General features: G+C 32.0%; 1 long non-coding RNA gene across 2 annotated transcripts; it reads right to left on the bottom strand.

The window, feature by feature from the left end:
- Nucleotides 1-513: 513 nt before the first annotated feature.
- Nucleotides 514-4,282, bottom strand: LOC142633806 (uncharacterized). Of its 2 annotated transcripts, XR_012843972.1 has the most exons (4): nt 3,979-4,279; nt 2,394-2,658; nt 1,012-1,225; nt 514-769 (listed from the first exon to the last, which is right to left on the bottom strand). It is a non-coding gene; the product is annotated as an uncharacterized LOC142633806 (long non-coding RNA). The 2 variants fall into 2 exon arrangements; XR_012843971.1 differs by lacking the exon at nt 514-769 and having other exon boundaries at nt 873-1,225; nt 3,979-4,282.
- Between the last annotated feature and the right edge of the window lie 4,409 nt (nt 4,283-8,691).

Here is an 8,691-nt window from a genome sequence, read left to right as displayed (position 1 = left end):
GCAAATTCCAAATTGACGACATACTTTTTAGTGATAAATAATGATATCACTAAAATTTATTTGTGAGGGTTTTAACCCCTCGCAACTTATCTTTAGCGAGGGAAAGCAGTCGTCGTTAATAACTATTTGTGAGGACTTTTATACCCTCGCAATTAGTTATTTGCAAATTTCAAATTAACGACGAGACAAATAATTATATCGCTAAAATTTATTTGCAAAGGATTTTAAACCCCTCGCAATTAGTTAGGAATAATAGTGACAACATTAAACTGTCACTTAAAACATTTTTACAAGAGGTTAAAGGGTATCGCTATTTTATTAATTACGAAAGACTTTGTCGTTACTTTAAAGCTATTTATGACCAAATTTTTATGTCATCAATGATAATATTTTATATAATTTTTGAAATATTTTATTATTTATTTATTTTTAATTTATTTAATATCATTTTTGTTTAACTATCATGTTACAATAGTACAATAATTACTAAAAATTTATACGATAGTCCAATAATTACTAAAAATTGATCCATCAAAAGATAAAATTTCATATAAGTTCAAACTTTAAAATATAAAATATACAAAGAAATCCTGAACTTAAACCTTGTTTTAAACATAAACAACTAGAATTATGACAAGGTTTATATTAGTCTTCCTCTGAGTCACTCTCCAAGTTGTTTTCAACCTTTATGTTATTGTTTGAGTTGTCCTCTTCATCTCTGCTCTATGTTATTGTTTGAGTTGTCCTCTTCATCTCTGCTAGTACCATACTAAAAAATAAAAAAAGAAAGATTAAAAAAAATACGAAGAATAGATCTAGAAGAGTGTAGTCACTGATTCACTGTAGTACAGCCACTAGAGGGGAGTATAGCCTCTCTTTCTTTAGTCTTTACCAAATATACATTTGCAGAGAGACCGAAAGCACATGAATGCCATCACTTATTGCAGCATCAAAGGCAGCTATGATGTCTGTATCAAAGCATTGTAAACCATAAATTGGTGGCCAGCATACCTTGTAAGCTGCCACTCTGGCTTTTGGTGATCCACCCTTTGTAGTGCCATTGCCATGGCTAAAAACACAAGCTCCATGAACAAAGTTACCACCAACTGTTGATAAGGTGTGAGAGCCATGGCCATCATAGTCCCGTGCAGTGAAAAAGGAGGATTTGAGAGTGCCAGCATAGAAGGCATAACCTTTGTTAAAGTACCTTGCTCCAATTAGCTTCCTGCATAGCACAAAAATTCACAACATAATGAATAAAGGTTATTTTCATTGGTTTGTTGGGCTTAACTATTAGCTCGGTAAAAGTACAAATGTGTTTAGAAAAATTAAAGTTTTAAAAAGATGTACATAAGCCAAATAAGCTCAATAAGCCTTTTTTATTTTATTTTTTGTTTTATACCAAGCTCAATAAGCTTTGGTAAACAGGTAACACAGAAATCAGAGAAACAATAAAACTAAAAATTTCCAGTATGTGGGATAAGCCATGTGAACTTTACAATACATGCTCCACCTTTTCTTTTTTTTTGGCCTAAGTAAAGTTGTCAAGGGAATCTGACCCTTGGACATGGCCCTCCACTAGACAGGGAAGTGTCACCTGGTAGAAAGGTCATTGGCTCCATGCTCCGCTTTTAAGCTTTACATGTTCAACTTTGTGAATGAAAGGGAAAATCATTGACAAGATAGGAAGGGAATAGGATGTATCAAAAGTGGAGGGTAAAAATAGATGCCTTATATTAAGCAGTCAAAATGCAATGGTATAAAAAAAGATATGTTCCATGTATGTGGGATGAGCCAATAATTCTGGTATAATACTGGATAATTCACTTGCAGCAGAAATAACTATATTTTGCATTCAGTTACATGATTATATAAGGGTATAAGCATTTAACAATCCAAACCCAAATGCCTAAGTCCAAAATCATACCATATATGTGCTGAAAACCTAACAAACTCAGGTATAATATCAGTATATCACAAACTTAAATAAAATCAAAGCAAATAAATGCACAAAACAACAGCAAAAATGAGGAAGAGTAACTTAAAATGACATAGCCATGTGCAATGAAGACCGATTACTACAACAGCGAAAATGAGTGGTTTAATTCAAGTTGCAGCCTGTGAAAAGAGGTCAAGTCGACAACTGCAATAAGTTGATGAGGCCTATGATCAAAAGAACATAGATCAAAAGAATGGAAGCTAAGATTTAAAAGAGTGGATGAGGCCTATGATTTGACTAGTGCAAAAAAAAGGTAATTAAAGGATTCAAGTAGCTGAACATAAAATTAGGATATGGGCCTAAAACTAAAACTGCAATGAACCATAACAAGCAAAGAAATATGACATTAAGTGCCTCTGAAAGCAAGTCAGTATAAGTCATCATATATAAGTACCTGGAGATTTAACTTTTGAAGGTTATGCATTGAGTCAAGTTCAAGAGACCCTATTGATGTCAGCCTATTATTTGAGAGGTCCAAGTTCTCCAGCCTTTGCAAAGTGGACAAACCCGAAGGGAGTTCCACCAATTTATTATTAGCAACTTTAAATGATATCAAGGCATTCAAATTACTTATTTCAGTGGGCAAACTCTTCATCTTATTGAATGAAAGATCTAGAAACTCCAACTTAATTAAGCAACCAATATCTGGAGGAAGGTATCTGCAGAAAAATTTTCACCACAATTCAGTGGGTTAAAAGCTGGTAAAGTGAGTACAACAATAGTATTTTTCTATTCGTTACTGAAATGACAATGACAAATGGTCCTCAAATACTCGAGGCTTAGAAGTTTAGAGCATTATTAATGTAACTTAATGGCTTCATCTTATGAGAACAAGCATTCTGCTAGAGATTTCATCGCATGGTTCATAGCAGAGATTTCATCACATGGTTCATGGTCGTGCGCGCGAGTGTGTGTGTGTGAGAGAGAGAGAGAGGGGTAGGTTTAATCACCTAGCTTATAACATGCTATACCATCACTATCAAAGCCAAACAATTTGGACAGACACCAAATTAAACATAAATGAATATCCTTCAAGATGTTATGTCCTATCATGATAAGCTGTTACAAGATCTACAAGAAGGTTTTTCACCCTTTGGCTTCAAATTAAACATAAATGGATATCCTTTGGGGTGTTATGTCCTAGCATGACAAACTGTTACAAGATCTGCATCAAGGTTTTTCACCCTGTGGCTTCAATCCATGCTCCCTATAATTTCAAATTTCTCCTCTTTTCATTTTTTCCTGAATTTTAATAGCATTACTGTTTGGTTGTCGTGTGTCATAACAGTTCATGCACAATTAAAAAAGGACAACCACATAACCATATTGTGCAATGAAAAGTCTACAAATTTTTAAGCAATCCAGGTAGCTCAAGCTTTGCCATTATAGAGCTCATTGAAAGTCACTCAGCAGCCTAGACATGCATAGATCTGCCTATTTATGAGTTTGATATTACATGTACTATCCAGAATAATGAAACAAAATATACTGATGTATATGTAATTGAAAGTATTCTCTTTTGCTTATTTATTATTATTCAAAAACTACTCACACACAAGAGTGTGGTTTTTGAACATGTGAGCTCACCCTCCATCCCTTGTTTACAAGAGGAGATGTCATCTGGTCCAAACGCCATTAGCAACTTTTCTACTAATTATCTATGCACAACCTTCATTGTGTCCCAGTCAATCTTGTATGATACATTATAAAAATACTCTTTCTTGTCAAAACTACAGAATTTGTATAATACTGGGTAATTCACTTGCAGCAGAAATAACTATATTTTGCATTCAGTTACATGATTATATAAGGGTATAAGCATTTAACAATCCAAGCCCAAATGCCTAAGTCCAAAATCATACCATATATGTGCTGAAAACCTAACAAACTCAGGTATAATATCAATATATCACAAACTTAAATAAAATCAAAGCAAATAAATGCACAAAACATGCAAAAAAGTTTAGGGATTCGTATACCTTCAGGAACGTTTTGGGCGGCTGAGGGAGGGGAAAAGTCCGAGGATGGCCGCGGTGGCTGTGGTGGAGGTTGTTGGTGTTGGTAGCAAAGGGTAAGACCGATTATATCGGCCCGATTCCCAGTGGAGATGGACGGCGGCGGCGAGATGGGTGGGAAAAGCTGCAGCGGCGGATTGGACGGTGTAAAGCCTTTGATCGGGGGACAGTGGCGGCGTGATGGACAGCGATTCAAAGGTAGGTTGATCGGCAAGGTAGAGAGAGGGAGAGTTAGAGAGAGTGAGGTCTGATTTCTTTTTTCGTGACTGAGAGAGAGAGCTTTGTTTAAGTGTGCACACGTGGGAGACCAAAAGTTAATTTAGTGGGAACCCAAAAATTTTGAGTGGGAACCCTGAATTTTCTTTGTCGGCAATCACAATCACATGTGATTGTGAGTTTGCGACTCTGTATTCAAAAGAAGCTTACGTTTTTTTTTTTTTTTTTGGGCTAATTTATCTAAGAGTGTGCGCGGTTAGTTTGGTTCAGTTTTTTTTTTCAAATTTGTTACCGAACCGATAGAGATCAGTTTTGTAATAATTAAAATCGATTAGGGTCGGTTTTCTGACCTATAGCAGTGCGGTTTGTTCGACTCGATTTACTCAGTTTAGTAAATTTACTAAGTTTATAGTTTATACTGTTACTATAAACTTACTAAAGTAACAACTAACAATGTATTACTAAGTTTATAGTTTATACTGTTACTATATATCACATTTAAGTTGTAATTATCTTATCTCATGTCAGCTGAGAAAACCCAAATAAGCAAATGATAAACAAAATACAGCAACCAAGCCTTAAATAACAGTATAATCTTAGAAATACATTGTTACTTTAGTAAGTTTATAGTAACAATATAAACTTTTTTTTTTTGGGTAAGTTTATAGTAACAAGATACTATCATTTCATTAACTAAAAAACATAAAAAAAAAAAAAACAGAGCATTTATGCTCATACACATTACACAGTTCCGACAGCGTTAGTATAAACCAAATACAAATAGGTAACAATGTTAGTATAAAGTATAAACCAACTTAGTATAAAACTGTTGGTCCATTTTTTTTTGTTAAAACTTAAAACAACTCTTCCTTAGCATTGTCCCCTATCATTTCCTCTCCCTTGTTTTTGTTTTTGTTTTTCTTTTCTTTTCTTTTTTGTTTAACTTTGGCTAATTTGAAATCTACCAACAAGCCCCCCAGGTACCCATGGACTTATAAACCAACTCAAATAGATGGTTTGTAGGGTGAGGGAAGAGTTCATTGAAAACAGAGGAGCTTAGTGGCTTAATGTTACCAGTGGTTTTTTGGTTCTTTTCTTTTTTCTTTTTCACCTTAAATATCTTCTTCTTTATTTTGAACTTGAAGGAAAATTTTTTTAAAAAAAAAACACTCCAATTAGAAAAACTGCCACCTCTCCTGAGACTTTAGAGAGATTGGTGTTATTAAATTCAAAATTTGAAAATCCAACCGTTAGATTACATGTTTTATGTGTTCTTAACATGCATGCCAATTTGATGTAATTTACCATTTGATCTATAAACTCATCTTTTATATATTATTTTAAACTACAAAAACTTGAATTTAAACAATTAGTGATGACATGACAATTAATATTTGATCACCTTGAAACTTTATAAGCATAAAAAATATATGAAGATAATGTAATCTAACGGTAGATTTGTCAAAATTCACATTGAATTAAGAAATATAGAGTTGGGTTCAAGTTACATGTGTTGTAACTCTAAAAAATGTTACACCTCCTAGTAACTTATTATTGAATTCATATTTTACAAATCGAACCATTGGATTACATGCTGTATATGTTCTTAACATGCATGCCAATTTTCATAACAATCAGACATAATTTACCATTCGATCTTTAAACTTATCTTTTATGTGTTATTTTAAATTACAAAAACTTGAATTTAAATAATTGATTGATGACATGCCTATTAATCTTTGATAACCTAGAAATTTCATAACCATGAAAAATATATGAAGATAATGTAATCTAACGGCATCAAATTAAGTAATATAGAGTTGGGTTCAAGTTACACGTGTTATAACTCTAAAAAATGTTACACCAACCAATAACTTATTATTGAATTCATATTTTAAAAATCCAACTGTTAGATCACATGCTTTATATGTTTTTAACATACATGCCAATTTTCATGCTAATTGGATGTAATTTACCATTTGGTCTGTGAACTCATCTTTTATGCGTTATTTTAAACTACAAAAATTTGAATTTAGACAATTGATTGATGACATGCCTATTAATTTTTGATAACCTTGAAATTTTGTAACCATGAAAAATATATAAAGATAATGTAATCTAGCGGTAGATTTGTCAAAATTCATATCGAATTAGGTAATATAGAGTTGGGTTCAAGTTACACATGTTGTAACTCTAAAAAATGTTACACCACCCAATAACTTATTGTTGAATTCATATTTTGAAAATCCAATCGTTGGATTACATGCTTTATATGTTCTTAACATGCATGCCCATTTTCATGCCAATTAGATGTAATTTACCATATGATTTATAAACTCATTTTTTATGCGTTATTTTAAACTACAAAAACTTGAATTTAAACAATTGATTGATGACATGAAAATTAATATTTGATCACCTTAAAATTTCATTAGCATGAAAAATATATGAAGATAATGTCATCTAATGATAGATTTGTCAAAATTCACATCGAATTAAGAAATATAGGGTTGGGTTCAAGTTACACGTGTTGTAACTCTAAAAAATGTTACACCTCTTAATAACTTATTATTGAATTCATATTTTGCAAATCTAACTATTGGATTATATGTTGTATATGTTCTTAATATGCATGCCAATTTTCATGACAATCGGATGTAATTTACCATTTGATCTTTAAACTCATCTTTTATGCATTATTTAAAATTACAAAAACTTGAATTTAGACAATTGATTGATGACATGCCTATTAATTTTTTATCACCTTAAAATTTTTTAAACAGGAAAAATATATAAAAATAATGTAATCTAACGGTAAATTTGTCAAAATTCATATCGAATTAAGAAATATAGGGTTGGGTTCATGTTACACGTGTTGTAACTCTAAAAAATGTTACACCTCCCAATAACTTATTATTGAATTCATATTTTGCAAATCCAACCGTTGAATTACATGTTGTATATGTTCTTACATGCATGCAAATTTTCATGTCAATCGGATGTAATTTACCATTTGATCTATAAACTTATCTTTTATGCATTATTTTAATGGGAAGAAATTTTTATTCACTTTTGAGAGAGAGAGAGAGAGAGAGAGTACAAAAGGCTAAAATTCTTGAATTTTAGACTACCATTTTAAAGTTGAAAGTGCTATCATTTTTTTGTGGGTACAATTGTTTAGAAAATAAGGACAGACCTTTCTTATATAGGATGTATATAAAATGTTTTTTTTAGACTGTAAACAAAAGGTTCATCTAAAGAATACAAAGTGTTATATGTTTATGCATTTCTTTTTATTTTTCTTTGAATTTTAGAATAACTTTTATCTCAAAAAAAAAAAAAAATTTATGATTATTTGCGAAGGCCAATTGTGGCCTTGGCAAATAATTTAGTATTAGTGAGGGTATATTTTTAACTCACACATAAAATAAACTTTTTGCAATGAATTTTTATTGTCCCTCAGAAATTATTTGGTGGGAACATTTCCCTCCAATTTTTTCTACATTTTAATGATTATTTGTGAAGGTCAATCCTAGCCCTCGCAAATAATTTAGTATTAGTGACGGCATTTTTTTAACTGTCGCAAATAATACACTTTTTGTCCCTCGTAAATAATATGGAGGGAAAATTTCCCTCCAAAATATTAGTATTTGTGACGGCTATAACACATAATTGCGACAACTTTTTTTGTTGGTCACAAATATTTCACATTTTACTAAGTATTTGCGAGGGCTTTATTTTGCCATCACAAATAATATTTTTTTAGAGGGCTTTTTGGGTCCGTAAAAAACTCTTGATCACTAATAGGCATTTTTTTTTTTTGTAGTATTCATTACCAATTGCAGTGCAGTGTGGTTACTTCATTTTGTAGGCGGTCTTGGTCAATTTGGATGCAATTGTGAGGTTTGAGCAATGTCAATTAATTCTTTTTAATGCCAAATTAAAATTATGATGATTGATTTTTTAACACACACACACACACACACACACACACTCACTCTCTCTCTCTCTCTCTCTCTCTCTCTCCTTTTTCTAAACATATTTGTCTGATCTGTTTTTTTTTTTTAATAAATATCCGGCGGGTCAGGTTAGATCCTAAATTTACCTAATACCCGAAACAAACCTAATAATTTGGCCCAAGCCTGACCCGAGCTTCCTTTCAACCCGCCCAAGACCCCTTCAATTCAGGTCTTGTCGGGTCGGGCAAGTTTCATTCGATAAGTAGCAAAACCTGTTATTGATTTGCATAAGGTAAGATTGTGATTGATCAAGGAGAAAAGGACCACTAAGCTTTGAAGATATTTTCAATATTTTATATGTAGGGTTTGACTTTTGATGCCAAAAGTCATCAGTTTTCATTAGATAAGTTTTACCCATTTAACAAGCTCTATCCTTTTATCAATTCGATATTTACATCTTCCGTTATAAAGGCTTACTATATTTTTAGTCTCAAAATAACAT

Source organism: Castanea sativa, chromosome 5 (assembly GCF_040712315.1).
Source record: "Castanea sativa cultivar Marrone di Chiusa Pesio chromosome 5, ASM4071231v1".
In the NCBI taxonomy this organism is placed as follows: domain Eukaryota; kingdom Viridiplantae; phylum Streptophyta; class Magnoliopsida; order Fagales; family Fagaceae; genus Castanea; species Castanea sativa.
The sequence above is the reverse complement of the archived record's forward strand: the minus strand, read 5'-3'. Positions and strand labels throughout refer to the sequence as shown.